This window comes from Dreissena polymorpha, chromosome 1 (assembly GCF_020536995.1).
Source record: "Dreissena polymorpha isolate Duluth1 chromosome 1, UMN_Dpol_1.0, whole genome shotgun sequence".
NCBI classification, from domain to species: Eukaryota; Metazoa; Mollusca; class Bivalvia; order Myida; family Dreissenidae; genus Dreissena; species Dreissena polymorpha.
This window is the reverse complement of record NC_068355.1, coordinates 74,514,242-74,527,670: the sequence shown is the minus strand read 5'-3', so window position 1 is coordinate 74,527,670 and position 13,429 is coordinate 74,514,242. Positions and strand designations below refer to the sequence as shown.

Genomic DNA, 13,429 nt, shown 5'->3' with positions numbered 1-13,429 from the left:
TTGAGTACTGAGTCTAACTCATCTTTGAGTTTGAGCACAACTATTTGAGCAAGCGTTCAACCTGTCTCAAGTTGTAAAGCAGTACTCAAACATGGCCGCTTTTGATGAACGCATTCAACGTTTACGAGGATATTAGCCGTTTTAACGCGTTTTTGAGGTAAGCAGCAACCCTTAAGAAAAAGTAAGCGATACATATCGATTTCACCCGGAAACTATTTATATATTTCATTGTTGTATTGCTGATTTATGAATTGGACGCACCGACTCGTCGTTCATTGCCGATGCAATATGTGCTGTCAGTTTTGATAGTAAATAGGGCAAAGAAACCTTTGTTTGACACCTTTATCATTGCTAAATTGCATTGATTTTTAAATGGCAAATACGTAGAATTTAACCCAAAAACGTATAGAGTAGTTCCCCTTTGTTGACAGAGCATTTGACAACACATGCCTTGGCTTTAGCAAAACATTTTAACGATGAATGTTTTAATACTGTATACATGAAATCTTACGACAATAAGTAAGTTTTTTCTTAATTCTGGTGTTTCTTAATAAATTATTTATGTTTACTCATTCGATAATTGCCAGCGTGTATTAATCGATGTAAATAAATGAAGACTGATTTACCCCACCCGCTTATGATAGCGATGGGCACAAGGGAGGCAACTGCGTACGGCTCATTTACTACTGAAAAATTCCTGCGCGAAATCTCGTTCATAAAAATAGTGCCGATAGGGGGTCGGAATTACGTCGTTTTTAGGTGGTTTTCGGTTGGATATGGTTAAAATAACCACTAATCATATAAGTTAATACATTTATGTTCGCGGGCAAAGCACTTTCGTTTCCACACAGTTGCGTTGAAGATTAAAAGAAAGCCTCAGAAAATTTCCGAGATCGAGAAAACTAGGTAAGATACATTGCCCAGTAAAACAATTGCTTTTATTTTGTAGGTTAATCATTCTCCTTTCCATTCATGCCACTAATTGCTTTGCAAAATGCCGTGATTCTGCTGGTTGTTGCTAATGTATGGACCCACTATTGACCCGTTTCATGAATGGCAAGATGGCCGCCGTTGTTGAAAATTCATACGACGTAAATATCAATTGTTCTTTTTTTCCTCTGTAAAGTTGCCAAAAAATGTGTTGTACGTGCTTAACATCATTGAAGGATATATTTATGCCGACATCATATCGTAATGGTAGTTTTCATTCCTATATCTGTAAATAGACGTTTCGATAATACAAAATACAGACTTGCACAATTAGGACAGCAAGTATTTCGGATATAGCATTAATGATACAAGAAATAAGAATCTTTATTTAACGTCGGATGTGAACAACAATTTGATACAGTTACTGTATTTTAGTTATATTATGTAGATATATTATTTCTTTGATTTCAATTATTCTTTTTGCAGACATATGTCTGATACTAATAAGTCAGAGTCTCAGGATTGGGAAGAGTTTGACTCGGAGTCTGACAGTGAGCGTGTATCACCGCAGCCAGGTCAATTTACACAGGACCGGTCTGCAATAGCTGAAAAGTTGAAGCTTCCGCATCAGGTACTAGATAAAAAATAATTTGCAATTTTAACCAATAAATATTTTTTTAGTATATAAATGACATTTCAGCAGAATGACATTTTGAAATATAAACCCCATGTAATTTTATTTTATGGCAATGTATCGGTCATTTTGAAATACATTTATTATCAACATTAATAAATCATCATTATTGTAATTCATTAATGTTTATGCATTTGAAATATATACTGTTATACTTTTAAGAAGTCAGATATCACAAAATGTTGTTTAAGAAGACAGATATCACATAATTGAGTTTAAGAAGACTGATATCACAAGATAAGGAAGAGCAGTCTTTTTTTTAATTCTAAAGCTGTAGCCTAATCTAGTCTACAATCCCTCAGAAATTTTCATAAAAAGGCTACATCCTCTCAGAATTTTTCATTATATTTATGCACTTAACCCAAAAAAAGAAACTTACACCTGGAAATTTCATTCCCCTATGACTAACATTGCGTGAGTTGTATCCCCAAATTTTGGGTTTCACACACTTTTTCCTATATAATATGAAGGCTAAGGCCCCTTCCCCCAACAGCCTTAAAAAAGCCTTGAATGGTAAAAACAATTAACCTTTAAGCTATTTTCCGTTTAAGAAAGTCCCTTCTTAAAGAAAATCCAGTTGAAGCAGAAAGTGTTGTCCCTGATAAGCCTGTGTGGACTAAACAGGCTAATCTGGGATGACACTTAAGGCTCATGCATTAAGCCCCGTTTTCCCAGAGTGCGGCTCAAATGTTCATTTACATGTTACAGAGTACCGCAAGAAGCTGCCGTTTGTGAATGCGCCCCGATTGAGGAGATTGAGGCAAAGAAGCTGAAGGCAGCGGGAGGAAAAGAGAAGAAATCAGGAAGAAATCGCCATAGGCGATAACTGAATATAAGATTTTTTAAACCATTGGATAGGTTTGTTAGTCACCTATCTTAGGAAAAATACTTACAGATACATTGAAGTTCAAATAACTAGTGTTAGGTCTTATTTAAATAAGAAGAATTTTGGTTTTTGAACCTATTTAATGAAGCAAATGATTTTACTTTTGTTAAACATGTGTGACTGTGAACTATTGTCTTCATGTTAACCTTATTTAAGTATTGGCTGTTGTTCTTGTGGTGAATTTGTAATTTGAGGACTTATCTTACCTAATGGACAATTTATTTTAATTGAGTGAACAATATATAAAACTATTGAAAGCCCCCATAAGAATTTCACCGTTTTGTAGTGACCACTATGTCTGCTCATGACACTGTCGGTCTGACATGGGAGAGTGCAGTTGAAGTAAATTTATTCATCAATCATTACTTATGAAAAATTTCAATCTTTGGGATTAGTTTTTGCCTATATGCTACCTTTGACTGACAAAAAAATCCACAGCAACAATGTTTGTTTATTATTTGAACAACTCGTCATCGTGATTGGGAGGCATGTGTCATTTTAATTCATCATAATGTAATGTCGGGTAATTGGACATTTCACAAGTATTTATATATTGTGTATGCACAACAAATATAAATTGTGTCAACAAATTATGTGTTAGTTCCACATTAGTTATCATTGAAAATAAAACCTTAAAAAAGCTGCAGAATTGTTGTTGATAGCAGTAAAGACAAAGGCTATTCACGCACATAAATATATATTTGTATGCCCCCTTTTATTTTGCCATAAACTGTGCAGTAAAAAGTGCAAAACCAATAAAAAATATTTGTTATTAACATGTTTAAATGTGTTTCATGTCTAAAAAGGCATTCACATAGATAAAAATAACTTATAAATGGCCAAAATAGCTGGTTAAATGCAAATGTCAGTTGTTTGCTGGCAATGAACCAGATTTTTGGCAGAAAAAACAGCAGAGAAATTCACCTATTTTTTTACATGTTTTAAAAAAATCATAAAAAATCTATTTTTCATCCAAATAAAAAAAGAAAGACATCATTATGTTTGTTTTAAGTAGTATAACATCAATGCCAAATATCATTCAAATATTCCCATTAAAAAAAATCATTGCCTCTTGCTACTTATGACTGTTGTAGTGTTGAACGTGTAATACTTCAGGTATCAGTTCTCTTTATGGGCACTTGCCATGACTTTATTATTGAACATGTCCATGTGCATGTGGTAAGGAAAACATTGCTGCATACTAGAAATTCACTGTTTTGCTTTAGGTTGGATACAGTATAGTACCAGAAAGGCCGTTTACCAAAAGGCGTTGGCAGGAAACCATCAACTGGAGATATAAAACCGGTAAAAAGATGGCCATAAAACAGTGACCGTTGATTCGCGTGGAGTTCTTTTTTACATACCACATGATCTATGTTTTTTATTGTTTAAATCAATTCGTCTTGGAATGCTCTTTAAGAAAAGGTATGGTTATGGGGGTCTCTACACGCAAAAGTTTGACTTTATTTTTTGTTGAAGTTATTGCTTTTACATTGAATTTGTTAAGGAAATCTTTTAGTATATTGTGACCTTCAACAAAATTAATTGAACAATACTTAACTACGATATTCAGGCCTCGACACTAACGGTGGTCTGGGAACCCGAGGCCTCCAGATTTTAGATCTTTACCTAGGCTAATACTAAAAGATTTCGAATAGACTTCCATGTTAGAGCTTTAATATTTAGAAAATCTTTTGTTGTATAAACAAAATGGGTAAATGTCCATTTCATTATATTTATTATGCCCCCCTTCGAAGAAGAGGGGGTTTATTGTTTTGCACATGTTGGTCCGTCCGTCCGTATGTTTGTCCGTCCACCAGATGGTTTCCGGATGATAACTCAAGAACGCTTAGGTTAGGATCATGGAACTTCATAGGTACATTGATCATGACTTGCAGATGACCCCTATTGATTTTCAGGTCACTAGGCCAAATGTCAAGGTCACAGTGACCCGAAATAGAAAAATGGTTTCCGGATAACTCAAGAAAGCTAACGCCTAGGATCCTGAAACTTCATAGGTACATTGATCATGACTCGCAGATGACCCCTATTGATTTCAGGTCACTAGGTCAAAGGTCAAGGTCACAGGGCCAAAAAATATATTCACACAATGGCTGCCACTACAACTGACAGCCCATATGGGGGGCATGCATGTTTTACAAACAGCCTTTGTCTTATTTCCGATTGTTATACTAAGTTAAATAAAATTGTATTGATATTTTCAGATTTCCACAAGAACCAGCTTTTATGCTTTTGAAGCAGAAATGTTGGCTGCCAAATGTAGTTGGAGCAGTAGACGGAACTGTATTTCTAATTATAAAACCAGCTGAATCTGAAGAAGCTGATGTGTGCAGGAAAGGGTTTATTAACATTACTGAGCGGCTGTCATTGATGCCAACATGAGGTAAATGTAAATGCAGTTTTATGATTCATCACCTAATAATAAATTTGATAATAAAACTGAGGAATACCATAACAGATTGAACTAGTGTACTGCTTATCATCTTTGACATAAAATAATGATTATTGTATGTACATGCAATAATAACATTAACTACCAATAATTGACACCATGAGCACTGTGTAATCAAGCTTCTGTTCTTTAATGTTTAAGCAAATTCAGCTATCAGTTATATCTTGAAAAATTGTCTTAAGTAAAACATGAACTCTTCTTCATGGTTCATTGATGCTGAGTAAAGATTGCAGAATGCTACATATTAACTCTTCTTCATGGTTCATTGATGCTGAGTAAAGATTGCAGAATGCTACATATTAACTCTTCTTCATGGTTCATTGATGCTGAGTAAAGATTGCAGAATGCTACATATGATGCTTCGGTGTTTGATAGCAGTGGCTTTAAGATAACGTGTTGCATTAATTCACAAAATAGATCAATTTCTGAACATTTTATTTGAACTCTTAAATATACTTTGGCTTGTCCTCTTTTTATGAAAGTAATTGTCCCAGTGTATTTAAATGGTATTGTGCATAAATAGCTAATACAGACACAAATAACGTGTTTCATAGGCTATTGATAATTTTTAAAAATGAACATACAGAATAACTTTATATTGACATCAAATAAGCCTCAGTGGAAACAGCATGATTTAGTCAATTAAAATGTAGAAAATTGTTGACGATTTTTCAAGAAGGAGGGCAATCTTTTAGACTAAGTGCTATGTTAAAGAAAGACTTGTGATATTTGTTTAGATGCCTGCATTGCACTGGTGGATGCCTGACTTTCCAAGCTAAACGAGTGCTGTGGAACAGCAAAAATTTGCATGCGCCTGCTCAACTTGTGCTTTGAATTATTCATTCCGCTGATAGAGGTAGAAGTTTTGGACATGATGGATCCTGTGGTTACAAACAATGCACCAGTAAAGAGAGCAGCAGTCAATGAGAGGCAGCAGCTGATCGAACTGTTCAGTTGAAAATGTCGTAAAGTGATTGGTATATATAGGATCTGGCACGAGTTGCCATATCATACCATATTTTATTAAACACGTCCAGGAATTGTGTTAGTAAGCTCGCCTTATATGAAATGCCAACAAGTGTCATATCTTTTTTATCACATGTTTTTAAATGAGCAAATAAATATTTATGCAAACATAATGATAAATCCCGAATGTTGTTTACATTTCGTGATGTCATTTGATGTTGCAACAGGATTTCAGCAAAATAACAAAATGCGTTTGGAAATCAAACACAAATCTAAGCCAATGAAAACGCTTAAAAATTATATAACACATGTGTAAGATAAAAATATTTGTAATGGTTATATTACATGGGGAACAGGGTATGGCATGTGATAAAAATATTTAAAGTGATATATTGCCGTAAATTTTATATTTTCCAAATAAGAAGAGCTATATTACACGCCCAAATATCAGTTTTTGCTTCCTCATGCTTTAGTTCCAGTAAACATCCAATAACGGGATATAAGTTTGCGAAAGAAAGTGTAATTAAATATTCTTCATAATTATCCGAGCTGCAGAAAAGAAGGTACTTCTTCCTATTAACGTGATTTCAAGTGATTTTTCTTAACAAACTGACCATTGGCTCTAATGGGTATTGGAGATCAGTACTGAGAATTTTCAAAGTGAAATTAACATGAAGGCTTTTAAATGTATGTTTATTAAATTATAGAGAGTGTAGAGTATATAAACATGGATATTATTGTCATATTAGAAGCTTGGTAAATGAACAATTACATATATTTGCTAAATGTTATAATTCATGTACTGAAAGACATCCTTGATATGATGCTTTGTTAAAGAATACAGTCTTTAGTTACCCTAAAAACTATTATTTATGTTAAAACTGTTATTGACTGGTGCAATTTGTTTAGTAATTTTATAAACATATTTATGATTATAACATTTAGTTGTTTTTATGCCCTCCCCCCCCCTCGAATGATCGGGGGTATATTGTTTTTGGCCTGTCTGTCTGTCATTCTGTCCAAAAACTTTAACCTTGGTTAAAGTTTGATAACTTTTGCAATATTGAAGATAGCAACTTCATATTTGGCATGCATGTGTATCTCATGGAGCTGCTCATTTTGAGTGGTGAAAGGTCAAGGTCATCATTCAAGGTCAAAAGTAAACAAGAGGGCCTGAAAAGCCCAAAGTCGCTCAACTGAGATAACAAGATATTATTGGGATAAATCTTCTGACCAAGTTTCACGAAGTTAGGAAAATAAATGTGGCCTCTAGAGTGTTAACAAGGTTTTACTATAGCCATATAAGAAAAATACCCCTCCCCCTGGCGGCCATGTTTTTCAACCAACCGGCATCATTTTCGAACTTGTCCAAGATATTATTGGGATGAATTTTCTGACCAAGTTTTATGAAGATCAGACAATAAATAAGGCCTCTAGAGTGTTAACAAGATTTTACTATAGTCATATATAGCCATATAAGGAAAAATGCCTTGTCCTTGGCAGCCATATTTTTCAAGCAAACGTTGCCATTTTCGAACTCATCCAAGATATCATTGAAACCAATCTTTGACCAAATTTCATGAAGATAGGACAATAATTGTGGCCTCTAGAGAGTTAACAAAGCAAATGTTGACGCCGCACAACGGACGACGGACAAAAAGGGATCACAAAAGCTCACCATGAGCACGTTGTGCTCAGGTGAGCTAAAAATACAATCCAAGGGAAGTAATATGATTTAAAAGGGAGATAATTTCTAAACCTGCCAAATTATATATTGACATTTAATTTCAAAGCAGCGCAATAGGGGTCTCGTGTTTCTGACAAACACATCTCTTGTTTTATAACAGTTGCAATTGCATGAGTGAATAAAACAATAAGAACATTCATATTTATTAAGAGTTATTTATAATATTTAGAGAGTACAATATACACATCATGTCATATCAGTAAATACAGATTAAGATTTCTGGAAATAATTGAACGTTGAAATATTTCTTTTTTTAAAGCAAAAAGTTAGGCGAGAGTTCTTCATCCAAATTTGTGTTTATGTCCCGAAGAATATCATTTCTGGTTCTGGACTCATATAGCATTTGTTCTGGGTTTATGTGAAGCTGTGTCTTCATGCTTGACATGGCACTGCAAGTAAATAAATTTAACAGTTTAAATTGTATTTATTCCAAAAAGATATGTATTAGACAAAACATACAGATATTTCATGAATCATGCATGTGTGGTTGTTGAAAATGACACAAACCATTAATAATAAGACTATAATGCTTTATGAGCTGGTTTTGGTTCTAAAAGTTTTTGCATCATAAAATTTAACTAGCCTTACGAAATTAAACTTAACATGTGCATGTGACTCTCATGCCCTACATTCCAATTACGTCATTAAGTATATAAATGTTGAAAAAGAATTTAAAACAAACACAGACACACACATATACACCCTGGATAATTTATTATTTATGTTTAAACAACAAAGCAGCAATAATGTATCTCCATATTTACAGATATCCACAAAACCCACAATTTAATATACCAGACATACTAATAAATAGTCATAGCCTTAGCATATATATAAACATAGTGCTGTTTTATCATCAAACACCAAAGTTCTGTACAGTTTCTAGCATCTTCAATTTGCTTTATGTGTTCAACAAGACATGTGCCTGTTAAACGTGCTGATGGATAGTAATTTTGCAAGGCAACTAGTCCAAACAGACTAGTGCTTTAAAAACCAAGAGCACCGCAAAATGGGTGTCGACGCTCGGCTGCGGGTGCAGTATTAAATAAATGGAAGCTTGTCAGATTTTTAATATTTTTTTTAGAGGTCACAGTGACCTTGACCTAGTGACCCAAAAATGGGTGTGGCGTGTAGAACTCATCAAGGTGAATTTACATATGAAGTTTAAAAGTTGTAGGTGGAAGCACTTTGATTTTAGAGCATATGTTAAGGTTTTAGCACCGTGGACGCCGGACGGCGGAAAACATGACGAGCTGACTATGACAATACCTTGGGTTTTCACAGAAAACAGCCCGAGCTAATAATTAAGTTAAAAACTGTTACATTGTGCGCACAAACTATTCACTATAGAAAAGTATACCTCTTGGTTTTGTTTTCCCAAACATTTTCATAATTTCTGAAAAGTTCTGTCGCCTTGAAGCTTCCAGTTGCTAAAACAAAACAAGTGAAGTATGTAAGTTACCTATAAAAATGATGAAAAAACTGAGTTAAGTGATCTTGATTTTGTAAATGTGATAGCAGGCATGGCATTACAAAACCCATCATTCACTAGAACATGACTAAAATGTAACACAAAAGAAACGTAGGCTACATAATACTAATAGCAAACCACACATTTCTTATTTACTTCTGACTCTTTCAGTCATATATTTCCTTTACAAAATTGTACAAACTATTTTGGAGTTTCTGTACATTGTCATCCTTATCACATGTTAAACACATTAAATGATTTACTTGACAAAAAAATAATTTGCACACACAGTAGCTCATTATCTTCGCAAATTTGTCAGCATAGATTTCCATGTTTCAGCTCGCATCGTATTGCCGTTTGAGCCCGTCTAGTTGACCGTACAGATCATCGTAATGGTTTTGTATTTTTCAGACAGAGCATTTCGCTTTCAGAAAAAAATATCTGACCAAGGCATTTTCACTCTCGTTGACGAAAAGAAAACTGACACTATTTCCCGTAAAAATGTTATAAATCAATCTCCTTTTGAAGAACGTCGCTTACATCTTTAATAAATAATAAATATTTGAGTTGAGTCGGAAAGTTGAGTCAATCTCAACTGAGATGAGTTTTGAGTTCGTTTGTGAGATCCCCTTTATACTCAGTTCTCAGCTGAGTGGAAACTCAAATCTCATCTGCTGAGTTGAGTTTAAAACCTGAGAACGTTCGTGATACTAGGCCAATGACTCAAAATATTACTTGTATTCTAAATAAAAATAGCAATCGGTCCTAAAAGATAATGCATATATAGTGAAAAAGTGCTACATTTTTTATTTAACATCAGAATACATATACCAATTAAATGTCAGTTACCGATGGTCTTAACACTTGAACTGTAAAACGCATATAAATAAAAAAGCAACACAAAACAATTAAGAGAATACACAAAAAGTGTAATTTAATACCATCATTGACCTTTCATGAAAGTATGTTTACGACAATTTTTGCAATTATTGACAGTATTGTATACGCTCTATAGCGAGATAGTTCAGTCCGACAGATTCAGACACGTAGCCCATGGAGTAAGACAATACAATTCTCTTTCGAATATATAAAGAAAATACCACAACTATTTTTATACACAGTTTTATTATAAATAATGATACAAATAACCCCAACAATGGCAGCCCATTGATTGATAATACCATGTCATCTTTGCTTTCAAACTAGTTAAATAAATCATTATTAATAAATCACTTTTTCAAAAACAGCTTTCCAAACGGGACATTCGAGTAAACAATTATTAAACATCACCACGCTATGTGAACACATTAAACATATGTGTAATTGTTTATTTGCAAAAGAAACAGCTGTCTTTCGAACTGTATCTGATCTAAATGGTAAGCGATTACCGCCTTAACTGGATTTTCGTGTAGAAGAGACTTCCTTTAAACGAAAAATACCATAAAAGCGGAAAGTGTCGTCCCAGATTAGCCACTGCAGACTGCACAGGCTAATCTGGGACGACACTTTACGCACAGGCATTATTCTCAGTTTTCTCAGAACGCGACACAAATAGTATACAAAAAAACTTAAATAACATGGCAAATTACCATATACTAACGATTTGTGCAATGCCTGGGATTTCGTTGGCTGTTTAAGACTTATTTTTGTCTATTTCGTTCTTTTTATTAGACCAAACAATTATGACCTTTTTTTAAAGATATTCGGCGTCTGTGATGATTTAAATGCTCACAAAATATTGTGAGCATGAAACGTTCATTCAGAACAGATAAACACATTTTAAGAAATAAATAATAACACGCATTATTCTTATAACATAATGACATTTATATCTCTAGACTTATCAAAAGGCATAACGATATTGTTTGTTACCACTGAGCCGACAGAGTCTCTACTCTTAACTTTGTTTGACCATCGAATGTCGTGTTTGATATATTTTTTGAAAATTCTCGAAAATAAATATTACTTTTGCGATCATACTATTGACATGCTATCAAATTATCTAAATTAACTTTGTATGAATTGAAACAAATTATGACTGTCTTTCCATTTGTTATGTTGGTAATGAAAATGCAAACAAATGACTTGTTGGCCTTATATTGACATTTTGGTACATCATTTATGCATTAATAAAAAACGTTATCAAACATAAACGTGTGTTTTTGACTTCAATATTGTATATGCCATGCTTAGTACATTTATTAAAAATAATTTAATGCATTATGTAAACTCGAAAAAGCTTTTTTGTTTAATGATCGCAATGATTCAAGTGAATAAAAATAATCATTTGCACTGTGACAATTTGTTTTAAAACTTCGTTGGTAATTGCTTTTGCTATATTCATGTTGGCAAGGAATTAGTTTCCTATTATAGGACAGCCGCTTGTGACGAAACTTGGACCAGTATTTAACCCATTTATGTCTAGTGGACTCTCTCATCCCTTCTAAATTGGATCAATTTATTTCCAAAATTAGGGACGTCTAGTATATTTATTTCTATATTTAGAATATTTCTTCTTTCTTTAAGCAAATAGCGCAGACCCAGATGAGACGCCGCACCATGCGGCGTCTCATCTGGGTCTACGCTGTTTGCCAAGGCCTTTTTTCAAGACGCTAGGCATAAATGGGTTTATACCATGTCCCATTGCAGTTGTGTTGTACACATGTAAATATGGATTTGGGGGTTCGGTTTTTAACTTGGATCAAGATTTTTTTTAAAGCTTAATGGTTACGGTCAAGTTCCTTTCAAAGAAAGAGATTCTGTATTATGCTAAATGTCTGGTAGTTGCACGATGTGACGCCTTCATCATAGGGCATAATTTGAACATACATAATAGGAGATCTCTATACGTTTTAACATGCCTAATATCACGCCTCGGGGATTTGACGTTTTATAATATATTTAAAATGTATTTTATTATTCATGTCAATATAAATCATGTGGCCTCGTGAACTTTTGTCAACAAGTTGAGTCCCAAGGAATGCTTTGTACAAACTATTAGGTTATTTTTTTTTATACAAGTCAATTGCACACCCGAAGCGGGCATGGTCCTTTTTTAAACAGGGGCATGACTAGAATACACTTAATAAAGGACAACTTTAAGATGTTGCGTGTTACGAGGAATAGACATACAAACAAAATAAAACTTGACTAAAATCGGAAGGGGAGAATGTGGCCATTTATTTATGGAAAGAAACTCATTGCCATACAGTGAGATACAAATAAATGTGTTAAACAAGACACACAAATATACAACAAAAGGAAAGGATTTATAAAACTCAAGTCACTTCATTGGAGAGGTCAATAAAATCAATATTAAAGCATCCCGGTTTTATGGATCTACAATCCTCACGCGTAGCACACAGCTATTCTCTCAAATATCACGATTACAAATTCGACGAATCGCAAAACATTTACCAGACCAAACACGGAAAAGTAATTTACCTGGGTTCATCGCATTAGAACGATCAATAAAAACACAGTCGGGAATTAAATCGGTGATATTGAACTCCTAATCTTACAATATGCACAAAGGTATTCATAGTGCATTGAGTGCAAGCAACTATTAACATCATATGTACAAAATCAAATTAATTAGCGATAAAAGGCAGGACACCCTGAGGGGCGGGAAGTTTTAATCATATGACATGGTTTTAGAAATCTTTGTTGGGCACCAGTATACAAATTTACATACAATCAAAGCACTGAAGGCACTGAATTTGTTCGCTGTTGTATAATCTTTGACGCAACTCAGTTTTCGAAATTATGTTATAGGTTTTTATATCGGAAGTTTGAAATGATCACACCCAATTCAAATTTATAAAGAGTGTGTCTTAAACACAGGTCGAGATGTGTGTGTGTGTTTTTTCCAAATCATTTATACAGCTAATCAGTGTGCACAGGCTAATCTTATTAGACATGCATTAAGCCCCGTTTTCCCTGAAAGCAGACAATAGGTACAGATTTCAATGATAAACACTAGACTGGCCAACGTTGTCTTGCAAGTTGTTAAATACACTCTATGTACTGTACCAGTGAGAACAGGTAGATGCAGTGGTTAAACTAGACGGTTTTAGCATTCATCGTCTACTAAAGTTTACTGGAGTTATCCACACAGGCTGTCGCGGGTTACGGTTCCTACCGTAGCTAAGCCCATACTGATTTGCAAAATTGCGTCTGCATTATTTGTGAGCTTCGCTTACAAATAATAAAACGAGACAATAACAACCACCGAACAGCTTCCCTCGTTATCAGGTTAGTTA

At 34.1% G+C, this 13,429-nt stretch overlaps 2 long non-coding RNA genes across 5 annotated transcripts; one reads left to right on the top strand and one right to left on the bottom strand.

Moving 5' to 3' along the window:
• Positions 1-409: 409 nt before the first annotated feature.
• On the top strand, positions 410-6,896 carry LOC127835493 (uncharacterized). 4 transcript variants are annotated; one of them, XR_008028546.1, is made up of 7 exons: positions 427-519; positions 950-1,197; positions 1,417-1,561; positions 2,333-2,482; positions 3,737-3,815; positions 4,736-4,914; positions 5,721-6,896. It is a non-coding gene; the product is annotated as an uncharacterized LOC127835493 (long non-coding RNA). The 4 variants fall into 4 exon arrangements; XR_008028543.1 differs by having other exon boundaries at positions 950-1,091; positions 5,721-6,894; XR_008028545.1 differs by lacking the exons at positions 427-519; positions 950-1,197 and adding an exon at positions 589-906 and having other exon boundaries at positions 5,721-6,892.
• A 930-nt stretch (positions 6,897-7,826) lies between these two features.
• Positions 7,827-9,657, bottom strand: LOC127835522 (uncharacterized). Its single transcript, XR_008028549.1, has 3 exons — positions 9,457-9,657; positions 9,057-9,126; positions 7,827-8,085 (listed from the first exon to the last, which is right to left on the bottom strand). It is a non-coding gene; the product is annotated as an uncharacterized LOC127835522 (long non-coding RNA).
• Between the last annotated feature and the right edge of the window lie 3,772 nt (positions 9,658-13,429).